Here is a 14,665-nt window from a genome sequence, read left to right on the forward strand (position 1 = left end):
AACTAATAAAGTAACTTGTAATCTAACTTAGTTACTTTTAAAATCAAGTAATCAGTAAAGTAACTAAGTTACTTTTTAAAGGAGTAATCAGTAATCAGTAATCAGATTACTTTTTCAAGGTAACTGTGGCAACACTGGTAATAGGCCTAGCATAGGGCCTACCTTATATAGCTTATAGTTTGTTAACAGTCACGGTTTTGTCATAACTCCCTCTATGCATTTTTGCATTTACAATAGCTCTGAAACCGGGGGGCGAACACGTCGCGGGGGGGGGGGGGGCGCCAGTGCGTGGATATCTCAATCGCAAAATTCTCTTCTTTCTATCGGGGGCCGACCATGGACTAGGCTGGGTGAAAATCACAAATGTTTGGAATGTGCACACACACATTCCAAACAAGTATACACAAAAGTTTCAAGAGTGGGGGATGGAGTAGAAGATGGAGACAAATTCATTTATGATTTATTTTCGCGGAATGGATGTACAGGACTGAGCGGCGGTCATATTTTGTACCGCTATGCGGTACATCTAGTTATCCATGACATTACTAGGCTATGAATCGTTCGTTCGTTCATTTTTTTTTTTTGGGGGGGGGGGGGGTGGGGGGGGTTACAAACTTATTCAAAATCATCCCCCCCCTCTGGTTTTTACACAAATCGCACCCTGCTCGTGCATATGCACATATGCATACACACTACTCCCTCCTCCTGGTCCTGACTGGGATTGAATAGGCTTTGTGTGAATTTACAATTGGAGTCATGTACATTGTACAGAGTGTGACAGCCCCCCCTGAGAATGGATCTTTCCCCTCATAATCAGAACAATGGGAGTTTTATGTTAGACTCAGTACCACATGCCAAGGCACATGCATGCCAGGGTTTCTGCTTGCTTTTTCTGTCTCATCTGGTTTGTGGAAATAATTTGTTTTACAAATTTGAAAATTATTGGTGCGTGTTTCAAGATGCAAATACAATGCTGCCCATAGTTACAATGTATAATTAGTTTATCAAAAGAATGACAGCATCCTCAAATACGTTTGACTGTTACCATGATGGTTTCCTGCATGGGTGGGCAATGGACTGTGACTGCCAAGAGAAAAATGCACACTCACATCAACTAATATTTGTAGTCAGGGTCAGGGACCATGTCGACCTCAGGCCACTTTGTCAAGTAGTCCATGGCCACCAAGAGATAACAATTCTTCTGCCCGGCGACTGGAAACGGGCCCAGCACATTTCCTGGCCACCCACGTCATCGGTTCCCCCACAGCATCCTGCCGCAGTGGAGTGTGAGAGGCTGAGCACCATGGGCCTGCAGGCAGGAAGGCACCGGCAGCTGCACAATCTGCTGTTCACCGGAGCTGACAGAGCTGCCTGATCCGTAAGGTGAAGCCGGGCCCCTTGGAGTGGAGCGTTTTAGTGTCAGGGTCCAAGTCTGAGATGGCTGTCCAGGGGCGATCACTGACCCACGTCCACCCAGGCCTGGACACAGACACGGACAAGAACAGGGTCTTGAGACTGGTCTTGACACTGTCAATAGGAATCGTTGCTCAAGCAGTCCAGACTCAGACTGATGGATGCTGAAGACTGGTGCTCACTCCTATTGAGAATGGCTGGCAATGTGCCAGCTTGGTCGGATGAGACAAATCATTGTGTAGCTAGTTTCTTCTAGCTCTTGGGACAGTGTTGGCACTTCTCGGCCTCACATGGCTAACAGGATAGGGCATCTGCATTGCCGTGAAAGCAGCCAGTGGCGGATTAGGGGATCTTCCCCATGTTGGCAGACACTTTCAGTAACATTTTGAACCAAGTCAGTGACGAAAGCAAGCAGTTTATTTTGACATGTCTCCCTCCATCTGCTTCCATTGTATCATGTTTTATCTGTTGCTGGTCTTAGTATTCTAAATATTAACTATTCTAATACAGGACCATTTTTGTTTATGTCCCAAGTGAACATTTGATTCCAAAATTGTCTAAAAATAGGGGCGATGCTGAAAAATTCCAGTGATCTCCTTTAACATAAGCACAAAGGCAAACAGAACCGGACTAGTAAGGTGAACTAGTCTACTAACCTATTTACTACTAGCATTTCCCATCACATTATATGGAACCAACCCAGACACCCAATGATGTCTCTAATGGATTCTGTCCTCTTTGAAATACTGTAGAACAATTTAAGGTAATTTTAAGGTAATGACCATTATTGGCCTGACAATAAAAATGAAATAGTCAAGTCAATTTGCCCCCTCCTGAAGATATGGTGAAGACAAGCGTCACAGAGTGAAAAGTGATTGGATAAAATCTGTTTTCTCTTGGGCTGTCTGGAAACGGTTGGGTTTTGTGACTTGAATTAATCAATAATTCAATAAGTTCAGTAATAATTGGTTTATTTTCTTTGGTTAAAACAAACATTATGCTTAAGGATATGTTTTATGTTTTGGGTCAGCATCATACCAGAAATTTGTACCTGCAATGTTTAGTTTTGAAAACACAGATCTGCCTTTGTTCAGAGGAAGGCATGTTTATGGCACAATAGTAAGCCAAGCCAAACCATCTATGCAAACTCTATGACTGTAAGGTGTGTGCGTGTGTGTGCGTGTGTGTAAGAGAGAGAGAGAGATCTTACTTGGCACAGTTTGTGTTAGTGTGTGTGTGTGTGTCTTTGTCTTTGTGAGTATGTGTCACAGGGAGGCCATTGTGAAACATCTCTTTAATTGGGAGTGTGCCACCACCGTGCCAGCGACAGGTAGAAAAGACGGATGAAGTGGGACGCCACTCGCCCCCCTGGGAGATCGCTGCTTGTTTGGCGTGTGAGAAGTATCAGCCTAATTAATGTGGGCAGCCCTGGTGTTTCTTTCTCCCTCCCTCCCTCCCTCCCTCTCTCTGTCTCTCTTTCTCTCTCTCTGTGTGTCTGTGAAAGAGAGAGACGCACAAAGAGAAGCAGGGGTGTGCTGGTGTGCTGACACTTCATACTCTCTAAGTTGAGGAGGAGGAGGGGGCGGGTGTGAGGAAGAGAGGGCGTCTCCACTCATTGGAGGCAGAGTAATTCCTCTCCACAGCGGAGCGGAGATCGCGTGGGGAATAAAGACCTCACTGTGAGGTGTCAGAAATTTTCCCACTCATCGGGAACGGAAAAGAAAGAAGAGGGGGGGAATCTATTAGAATAATTTGGCTTCTGTCTGCACGGAAATATACATGAAGTTGGAAAAGTGAGAGGATGGGAGGAAGAGAATATTACCAGTGCTGGGTGTTGGCTGTGTTGTGTGGCAGTCACACAAGGCATAATCACCAACACTGCTTAATTACATAACAAACCACCACATATGCTTTGTGAAACAACATGCAGAAGCTTTGCATGTTTGATACAGAGACTACAGTACCATCTGTTTTTTGCCTTCTTTATGAAGAATCTTTGTGACTTAAAATAGCCACATACAATATGCAACTCAGTGACATTCATATAGCAGTTTCCAAGACACCCAAAGCACCTTACAGTGAAGGGGAACCTCGCTAACCACCACCGATGTGTAGCGCCCACCTGGGTGATGCATGGCAGCCATTATGCACCAGGACACCACACCACACACCAGCTTTACGTGGAGAGTGAGGGAATGAATGAATCAGCCAATTACTCTGGGGATGATTACGAGGCCAAGTTGAATGGGCCAGTCTTGGCGTTTAGCCAGGACACCAGGGAATTCCCTTTTGTGATAAGTACCATGGGGTCTTTAATGACCACAGTGAGCCAGGCCCCTAGTTTAATATCTCAGAAGGACATCATCTCCTACTGAACAGTGAATTTGATTTTTGGCCAGAGGGAAGATTGCCACCTACTAGCTGCCCACTTCCAGCAGCAAGCAACTTTGTTTTCCCAGAAGGCCTCCCATCCAAGCCCACACCTGCTTAGCTTCAGCAATTCAGCAGAGGCAGGGCATCCATTGGTCTGACACATTCATTGTCAGTGGTGCATTACAAAGTAGAGTTTGCAGCTTTGAAATAGTTAAAAAAATTATGGACATAATAAACCTCTAATTGGAGCAAAACATCAGTGTTTAAACAGAGAACAGCAGAGTTGAACCAGGGTGAGATTAATCATTTTACTGGCTAAATGCCTCCATGCATACTCAGTAATTGTCAACTTTCTATCATAATTAAAAGTGGCAAATCCCTTGGGGAAATAAGAAAGAAGAGATAGCGCTTTGCCAACGAAGGGGTGTTTGACTTCTGTGTTTTGTGCTTGGGGAGATTAAAGCAAGCTGAATGTATTAGACGCAGAGAGTGTGCAGAAGGACCTGAATATGCCCCCAGTCATAGACATGAGAGATTGGAGAGCTCAGCGAAGTTCAAACACCAACCCAGTTACCCGCTGTGCATGACATTCACCAGACTGCAGGGCTTATGCTGGCGGTGGCACTCGGCAGTCATGGCCTCTCCCCTCTCTCTCTTCTCTCTCACTCTTTGTGTTTTTTTTCCCTAGGAGGTTCATTCTCTTATCGGTTCATCTTTCTTTTTTATCTTTTTTTGTCTTTTTTTCTTCTTTCTTTCTCTATCCTTGAAATCCTCATACTCTCTCAAAGCGTTGTTTTTGCCGAGTCAGCCAGTGTATCAAGATGTTATGCTGTTTTGTGTGTGTGTGTGTGTGTGTGTGTGTGTGTGTGTGTGTGTTTGCGTGTGTGTGTGTGTGTGTGTGTGTGTTTACCTCACCTGACATGCCCTTTGTAGTTCTGCATAGGGTGGCCTCTCTCCTCTCCTGCCACTCTCGCTCCTTCTCCCTGTGCACTCCTCCTCTCCTCTCTTTCATCCCTCTCTTCTTAGCTGCTTTCAAAGGGGGCCACTGCAGCCTCAGATGAAAGCCTGGCGGGAGAGAGAGGGAAAGAGAGAGAGAGAGAGAGGTGAGGTATTGGAATGCCCATGCAGAGGCAGCGTGTATAATTGGTCAGGCAGCAGAGCAAAGGGGCCTTGTTTTGGCGAGGAGGAGGCAGCAGCGCCCGGGCAGAAAAAGAAAATGGCTCTGGACAGTGCTACTGCAAATTGGACTCGCGTCTCATTTTAGAGTAATTATCCAGTCCGTTCACCAGAGACTCAACTCCAGCTGGCCTCAAAGGACTAAGCGAGAGGAAGAGAGAGAGACAAGAGGGGGGGGGGAGTGGGAGGAGAGGATGAGTGTGAGCAAGAGAGAGGAATGACGATGACTGAGAGAAAGAGGAAAGAGAGTTGCCTGCTTCAAGGGGAGGAATATGATGTGAATTGAAGGTCAGGTTATCAACAATAGGAGGCAGAAGGAAAGAGAGGAAGAGGAGGAGGAGGGGAGACATGGAGTGTGCGATGTTAGGGCGAAGGCAAAACAAAAGATGTTAACTGAAGGTCAGCGCGAACAATAAAAGTTGCGCAGCACAGAAACGAAATCGATGATGAAATGGCATCCGACACCTCTAACCGGCCTGAATGAGAAAGAATAGGGTGAATGGGGCGACAGGGAAACCAAGTATGTAGACCGAAGGACAGGCATATCCATCTCTCTCTCTCTCATTCTTTTTCTCTCATTCTTTCAGTCTATCCCACTCTCTCTTTCTCAGTCTCTTTCTCATGCACTCTCTCATTCTCAGTGTCTCTCTCTCCTTCCCTTTTCCTCTCTCTCTTTCTGTCTCTCATTCTCAGTGTCTCTCTCCCTCCCTCCTTCCCTCTCTACCTCCCTCTCTCTCTCTCTCTCTCTCTCTGCTCATGTGAAGACACTAGTGCCCCATGTGTGGAGGGTGAAGGCCTATGTTCATGGCCCGAGGAAGAGAGCGACTCCACTGAGCTTTAAATCAATAGCTATCAGGGGTGGCAGGGGATTTATGACCTGTTATTGATCCTCGGTGTAGCAGCTCACGCCGCCATCACAGCACAGGCCAGAGCAGTCAAACTGCCTGGATCTGGGGGCACAGGGGGGCTAACTGGCAGACCAAAGCAACAGAGTACCTGAGTATGAGTCATGACTGAGAACAATGGATGTGGGCAAAGGATGTAATTCTAATGACTGAAGATATCCATACAACTACTCCAGAGTGACGTGGGTACACTATCGTGGGTACACTATATATATATATATATATATATATATATATATATATATAGAATATATAACTATATATATATAGTTCTAGACATTACAAAGTATCTGTAATATAATTCGGTCTAACACATTAACATAGAATTAGTTCCAAAAAATTAGTCTCAAAAATCACTGAAATGCAAATGGCATAGAAGGAGTTGAAATGGGCCTACGGGTCACTGAGCTGAAGACTCACAGATATTTGGATATCGCCCAAGTTTATAGATACCTGTCTAAGTGAGGTGACGTAAGGTTCGCATAAACAACCGACCTCTGGCGACATTTTAAAGACCGGCGGCACCAGAGTGCTCCTCCTGGCGTAAACGAGGTATAGTATCCCATGCTTGCCTGTTCACTTCTCGCCAGTCATGCAGGCTGTCAGTGCGGGAACTACTCACAAGATTTATGGCGCCAGCTCCCCAAGTGCATGTGTACGAGTTGGAAAATCCATTCTCATTTCTTTTCGTAAGTATCGCGGGAAAGAAAAAAAACTGGTTGTTTTGCTCAAGGGAGAACAAGGATCACTGAGTGACTCGCAAAGCAAATTGTGTATGTGTGGTTTTGTATTTGTGTGTGTGTGTGTGTGTATGCTTGCGTGTGTAATTGTTTGCTTATCTGTCTGCATGCGTGAGATGTATTGCTACAGCAGTGACCTTTTCCAAGCTGTGCTGAAAGAGAGATAGCAAGGAGATGGAAATATGTGTGTGTGTGTGTGTGTGTGTGTGTGTGTGTGTGTGTGTGTGTGTGTGTATGTGCGTGTGTGTGTGTGTGTACTGTATGTGCGTGTGTGTGTGTGTGTGTGACAGAGAGAGAGAGACAGATCTTACTTGGCACAGTGCATGTCCCCTCTCTCTCTCTCTCTGTCTCTATCTTTCTATCTCTCTCTTTCCCTCCTCCTCTCCTGTTTGTGCCCATCCTGTGGCATCCTGGGTAAATGTCATGTGACAGCAGTGGATGGCCAGTCAGTTTGGCTTGGAGATAAATGCCCAGGGCAAATGGAGCGGGCCTGCTGGTCAGAGCGGACCTGAGTAGGTGAAATGGAATGTGAGGAAAGTGGCAAACTCTGTGTGTGTGTGTGTGTGTGTGTGTGTGTGTGTGTGTGTGTGTGTGTGTGTGTGTGGTGCTAGTGGTCATGGGAGACACTCGCACTCACACTCACACACTTTCTCTTCCTTAGTCAATATTCATTTTCTCCTTCCCAGTGTTTCCATATTTCACTCCTTTGTCCCTGTTGCACTCTATGCCCACTCTATTCCTCCTCTGTCTGATTTGGACCTCTCAGGCCACCATCTCCCCTCCTTTGCACTCACTCTCGTCCTCTCTGATATTTGTCAGCTATAGTCATTTGTTTTTCTTGCTCATCATCCCCAGCAACCCCTTCCCATATACCCCCTGTCCCTACAAATGGTCTCATTTCTGATTTATTTGTAGACAGGTGTGCACATCCAAAACATGTTGTAACAGTTGCCAGACAAAACATGTCAGAGAGAGAAGCCAGTTCTTGTTTGCCTGAAACGTTGCCTTTTAAGAATAAATGGTAACACTTTACGGTAAGGGTACATGAATTATCATGAATTCATACATTAATTAATTCATGATTTATGCATTACTTCATTCCTTTATATGTTATGAATCATCAGGATTTTACATGAGTTCATAGTCTCTCATTAATGACCTCATGCATGAACAACACATCAACTAAAGCATTAGGTACGGTGGGTCCATCATTATGATTTCTTAAGCATGATCATCATGATTACATGTATATCAGGTTAATTACTCATGAGTTCATCATGTTTGTGGCCCCTCAACTAAAGTGTGAACAATGGCATGTGTTTAGAGAACTGCACAAGTTGTGTTCAAATCAAAATTTGAGTAGATGTGACCACATTTTTGGCAGAAAAAGAAATCATCATGATCATTCTTAATAAATCATAAATCATAATGATGTGCTCACCATACTTAATGCTTTAGTTGACGTGGTGAAGTAGTACGTAAATCATGAATTAATTAATGCATGAATTCATGATAATTCATGTACCCTTACCGTAAAGTGTTACAGAATAAATAGAGTATCTCTTGGAGCCCATACAGTGTGCAGACCATCTCCTTCTCCCTCATTTCTGATTTATCTCACAGTAAATGGGAATCAGTAGCAACCCACCCTCTCTCTCACACACACACACACACACACACACACACACACACACACACACACACACACACACACACACACACACACACACATACTCATACTGATCCTCTCGTCCAGTTGCTGGACACTCTCCATCTGCCTCCGAAACAACTTGGGGAGCTGTCATAAATACTAGAGGGGTCGATAAAGCCCTGAGGTTCATTTGTGGGGGGGTATAGGGCTTCCAGTTCCAGCGTATAAATGTCCACAAGACATCTCAGTGGTGTTTCCTCTCCCTCAACTTGACCATACAAACCCTATCTCTCTCTCTCTCTCTCTCTCTCTCACACACACACACACACACACACACACACACACACACACACACACACTCACACACATACATATTGAAAGCATTCAAACAAAGTTTCAGTCTGGGAAACATGCTGCAAGAAGAAGAAATTAGCCACCTACAGTCCCTCTCACTGTGAAAGTGCCAGAACTCATCTCATGTCATCCACAGTTAGCCCTATTTGTCCCCCTGTCTCTCCAAGCACACACGCACACATCCATTCTGCCATACTTCCATAAAGACGCCTGATTACGCACACACACACACATGCACTCACACACAGCCTCCTCACTGATGTTCCCTAATTAAAGCTGACAGATCATACTTAAAAGTGAGCAGCAGCCGACAGCTGACAGCCAATCAGGGCTGACTAAAGAGAGGAAGAGAAGGTCCTGACAGCCAGTCACATGACAGCACTGAGAGACAGAAAACATCTCTCCCACCTCATGCCAGAGAGAAAGAGAGGGAGAGAGAGGGAGGGAGAGAGGGGTGACTGTGTGGCAAATGATAGGGAGAGAGAGTGTTCATTGAAATGCATCTTTTTCGAAGGGAGAGTAAACAATTACATTTTAATGGGCTTACACAGGTGCATGCAGGCGCACACACACACACACACACACACACACACACACACACACACACACACACACACACACACACACACACACACTAAAACTGATTAACACGCAACAAACATGCCCACACACTCACACACATAAATTGATATAAATACAAACATTACACACACAATCAGAGACAGAGAGAGAGAGAGATGTATCTGTTGTCTTCTTTATTATGGCGGACTTTATGCATATTCATCAGAGGCCCACATCTGCACCGGGACTCATTTATCGCTCCAGTGATATTCAGCACTTTTTTCCACACCTCCGTTCTTTTTTTCCCCTCCCGCTGTTCTGTCTGTTTCCTCCCACTTAATATGCCTTCTTCCAAATGATTGTCATGATGAGCAAAACAATTAAGCTAGAGCTCTTGCCATGGCAGTACGGAGGAGGAGAGTGAGGGAAAACACCAAAAGTGACTGCTGCAGACACTTGTCACAAGAGTCAAAAATAGTGTGAGAGAGGATTTTATTTTTTTCCTTTTGTCTTTTTCTTCCACATTGCAGAGCTAGATGTCATGGATTAGGCATTCCCGTGTCGCTCACAGGTGGTGAGTGAATTTGTCAGAGAAATTGGTCTTGAACTCCAACAGACGTGACCCATAACAAAGGTACCAGGCTGCAGTAGGGGCTTTTGAGGTGGAAATCTGGGATGATGCCACAGAATTTAATGAATCCTTTAACGAGTGCAATAATGAGAACAGCTGGTTCATTTTTGGATAGTCATGACATTAGAAAAACAACAAAGTAAGAGGGTTTGTTTGGGGAAAGTGAATAAGTAGGAGTGAATATGAGCTAACGAGAAGAAAGCCACCAGACTTGTCCCACAGATAGCATCCAAGTAAGTATACTCTAAGTATATACTCTTTTGCTTTGAGGGAAATTTGCTCTCTGCCAACTGATGTACTGTGGTGACTTATTTGACAACTTTCAAATGTGTCTGGTCCCTCTAAACCCAATATCATTACACTTATGTCATGTAAGCGCCATTTTGAACATTTTCTGTCCGAAAAGGAGGCTTTGGTGGTAGATTTGCTGTCGTGCTACATTCTTTTACAGTGTCACGTACAGTTTGAGCTGCTTTGATAACGATCCTGATGGCTTGGACAAAAAGCCTTTACCATTTACTCTTTTACAAAGAGTCTTTACCATTAATATTCATGATGATGGATGTCAAAAGGTGGGCTAATGAAGGAAATCAGATCCTGAGATCAGTATAAAAGAATATATTAATAGGATAGAGGGCTGCATCACCGCCCATATAAGGTAGCATAAGAGAACGATTTGTGTGCTATCTGAGCAAAATGTCAAAACATGGTCCAACATCTCGCTTTATTTTGGCACTCCACTACCAATGGGTGTCTGTGTCTCTTAGTTCTTAGTTCTGTCGTTGGTAAGAAATGCACAGCAGTAAGCTCACAGCAACTTTCCAAACTTTCTACAACCAAAGCCTCGTTAAAATGTCGACCGTGTGACATAAGCGTTTAAATCATTAAAAAAACTCTCTTTTTGTAAGTACATACATAATGACTATCATGTCACTTGTCATTGCAGTGATGGCTTAAGTGCATTTCAACAGAGTCCAGTCATGTTCAGTCAGGAAAGTTCTTCAAAGTCAGACATCTTGGCCTGCCAATTGTTTTTTGAATTAACCATACATTAACAAGAGGGGTGAATTCACACAGTGACTGTCTGGCAGAAGTTACCAAGAAATACTAATATGAGCTCTCTTTCTCTTTCTCTCTCTCTCTCTCTCTCTATCTATCTATCTATCTATCTATCTTCTCTCCCATCCATTGTTCATCAACAGAAACTGTCTATGTCAAGATCAATAATTGAATGGCTCTTTTATGCACACATCGCTAGTGGTTTCCCCCAGGGTTTTGGACCTCACTTGCAGCATCTCTCTCTCTCTCTCTCTCTCTCTCTCTCTCTCTCTCTCTCTCTCTCTCTCTCTCTCTGTGTGTGTTTGTGTTTGTGGATTATACTGCTGGTTGGGAAACAAGAGTGTTGGATCACTGCCATAGCCTCTGGCCCCTTAGGGTATGTGAATCATGAACAAGCGCACACACACCATCACATTCACTCTGTTTCATTTACCGAATTACACTTCCAAGTACAAACAGTTGCACATTGGCCAAACACACACACACACACACACACACACACACACACACACACACACACACACACACACACAGACACATACACACACTCTCTCTCTCTCTCTCTCTCTCACACACACACACACACCTACACTCTCTCTCTCTCATACACACACACACACATACACACACACACTCACACCCAAACAAACAAACATAGCCTTCTTTGATACTTTTTCATTACTTAAAGGGTTTGCTTTTTGCAAAAGGCACTTACACAGAATGTAATAAGTTACAACAAAGTTCCTGCTAGAATATAATGTGCAGGTGAACCAGAAATAAACATCATGATTTCAGGGGTTGAAATGTTTACTAACTTAATGTAGCAAACAGCAATGTCCACAGTTCACCGCATTTACCAGTCTAGACAGCCGTGCTGATTGCCATGTCAGACAATGCCATTAAAGGCACTAAAGGCCAAATCTCTGACACACACACACACACACACACACACACACACACACAGCATAACTTTGGAATATATACAGTACTTATGAACGTATCCAATGCTGTACTGGTTGCATCTATTTTTGAATATATCTATCTACCTTACCCTACAACCTCACTACTGGATGTCATGGTGGCATCTCTTCTGTATGTCATAGTCATGTCATTGTCATTGTTTCCTTTACATCCTCACCACATGCCCAGTCTCAGCTATCATAAAGGCTGAATTGTTCACTTTGATGCCAAGCTAATGACAAGTCATAAACATTCATAAAGGCTCATTCATGGTAGGTGCCACCATGTCATGGTGATGCCGGTGTCATGTAAGTCTTATGCACACAACTTTTTACTACAAAAGTTTTACTACATACTGTAAACCTTTTGAAATTATGTACTATAACATGTGATTACAACTGCTATAATTGGCTTGATATCTTATTTCAATATACAGTAAGTTTCTTCACTATGCCTTCCTCCACAGGCATAGTCACAGACACAGACACACACACACACACACCCACACACACACAAACACAAACAAACAAACAAACAAATGAAACCTCCTTTCATCTCTTTTTCTTTCATGAAAACCTCCTCGTATTTCTTTCTTTCACATGAAAAGGCTCCTCTCATCTCCCTCTTGGAGTGAAGCCCTTCTGCCCCCTGCAGTGATGCTGCCAGGGCTGCCATGCCAGGGGATGACGCGCGAGATGACCGTCATGTTAAGTACACACTTAACATGCAGAGTCATGCTTGCCATCCTCCCCGGGGGACGAGGTGGAGGCGCCCTTCTACAAGCAGCGCGGTGTGGAGGCGAGACGGGAGACGCAGGGGGCACCACTGGAGATGCGCCATCGCAAACGGCAGCGGAGCACAGCGGCGGATTCGGTCTGATTCCTGGCGAGAAAGCATGGCAGACGGTGGATAGCGGGTCATCCCTCGAGTGCTCGAGGGGATTAGGAACAAATGATTCTCTTCATACAGCGCCGGCCCTTAATGTCATCAGGATGGAGGATCTGCTGAGCGCAATGTCAACGTAATTTCACCTCTCCCTGACCTCAATTGAACCGGCGGAAGTTTCGTAGATTGTTGAGGGGGAAGAGAGAGTGGGGAATATTTCCCACAGGTTGCTCTCTCTTCCAGAGAGTGGCGGGGGGCTGTTTAGTGCAATGCATTGTGGGATACCCTGGCGGTTGGCCACCAGGAAGTAGTCGCCGTTGTAAATTTGGACTGATCAAAGTGCTATCTGCTCTCGCACAAGAGTCATCTGATGCCCGAGGCCTTCTGGAAGCCATTAGCGATGTGTTCAGAACTTTTAACACTGTCCTCTGAATTCTACCCATCTCATTATAAAGGCTCTTTTAAAATGCTAAACACCTCTGTTCTGCAAAGCGACCGACTGGGGACGTGAACCTCCTCCAAATGATCTGTCTGCATGAACCCCCCCCCGTGGAATAATTTGAGTGTTTTACTCTCCCGCCCCGGCAGGGTTTTATGGGAAATGTGAGACTGTCAGGTGGAGGCAAAGGCTGGCTCGCCCGAATTGAACAGAACAGTACAAAACAGGGCAATGGATTACCTTAGTCCTGAGCCCTCTCAAAGGCACAGTATACAGCAATGATATCTTTAAAGGTCCACTAAAGATACCTTTGTGTCCTATTTCCAAGGAACGTGCTACCTTTCCCATCCACAGCAGAAGGATGGATGAGTCATCCAGGTTTGAAATCTGCGGGATGAACAGGGTCCAGGCGATCAACCATACTGTACATCTAAATGAGAACACGTTATGTATTTTATAAAGGGCTAGGATGGATTTGAGATGGGTCTACTATTGGTACCCTGTGTGTGTGTGTGTGTGTGTGTGTGTGTGTGTGTGTCTGCATGCGTGTGTGTGTGTGTGTATAGTTGTGTGTGTGTGTGTCTGCATGCGTGCATGCTTGTGTGTCTGTGTGTGTGTGTGTTTGTGTTTATGATTCAGCCCCCGCCCACAGTACACGATGGACCCCCTGGTGAGCTAATCTGTCAGCCCAGGATATCACTCCAGAAATGATACACTCACAAACGCATAGAACAAAGACATTCAACTGAACGTAAACACACTTTGAAATCACCAACTCTGACATGCCGGACATGCTGACTCCTCCCTTGATGTATCAATATACAGTAACCCACGTCTACAGCATGTTTGTCCCTATTGTGTTTGTGTCTATTTGACATACCAGTTGACTGCTTTGTGTTTCAAGTGTACTTGCAACATGTTAATTGCAGTAGACAAGTTTACTCATATCAAATTCAAATATATATTGACACTTCATGCATGTGAATCTCCTTGTCCACAATCCATTGCCCTGTACACACTAAGAGATTAAAGGTGTTGTGACTTAAAATTAGCTGATTAGAGCTCTTCTCAGATCGACATTTCTGTATCATAAATTCTTCATTGTAATATTTTGAGATTCTGGAGTTTTGATTTCCATGAGCTGTAAACCATAATCATCAAGATTAGAATAATCAAGATTAAAACAAAAAAAGGCGTGAAATATCTCACTGTATGCATAACAAATCTAGATTATAAGTTTCACTTTTTGAAATACATTTTTTTTGGAGATGCACCTGTAAGTACACATTTTTTAATAGTCTTATTCATTATTGTAGCGTTTCTCCTCCAACCAAATCCAACAGTATCCCCTAAATCAAAAGACCTGTTTGCTTATATTAATACACAATGCCCCTTGTATACACTAGAAAATGGTTTCTAAGACATAAACATCCATCTTAGGACAGCATCCCAAACCTTGTTAATGGGGTAAAGATAGTGACAAATGGTAGTGAATCAGTAGCTGTGGCGTTGAGGTGG

Source organism: Alosa pseudoharengus, unplaced genomic scaffold (assembly GCF_046254945.1).
Source record: "Alosa pseudoharengus isolate Yale_2024_CS ecotype anadromous, Long Island Sound unplaced genomic scaffold, YU_APseudo_1.1 YU_APseudo_1.1_scf_22, whole genome shotgun sequence".
Classification (NCBI taxonomy): Eukaryota; Metazoa; Chordata; class Actinopteri; order Clupeiformes; family Clupeidae; genus Alosa; species Alosa pseudoharengus.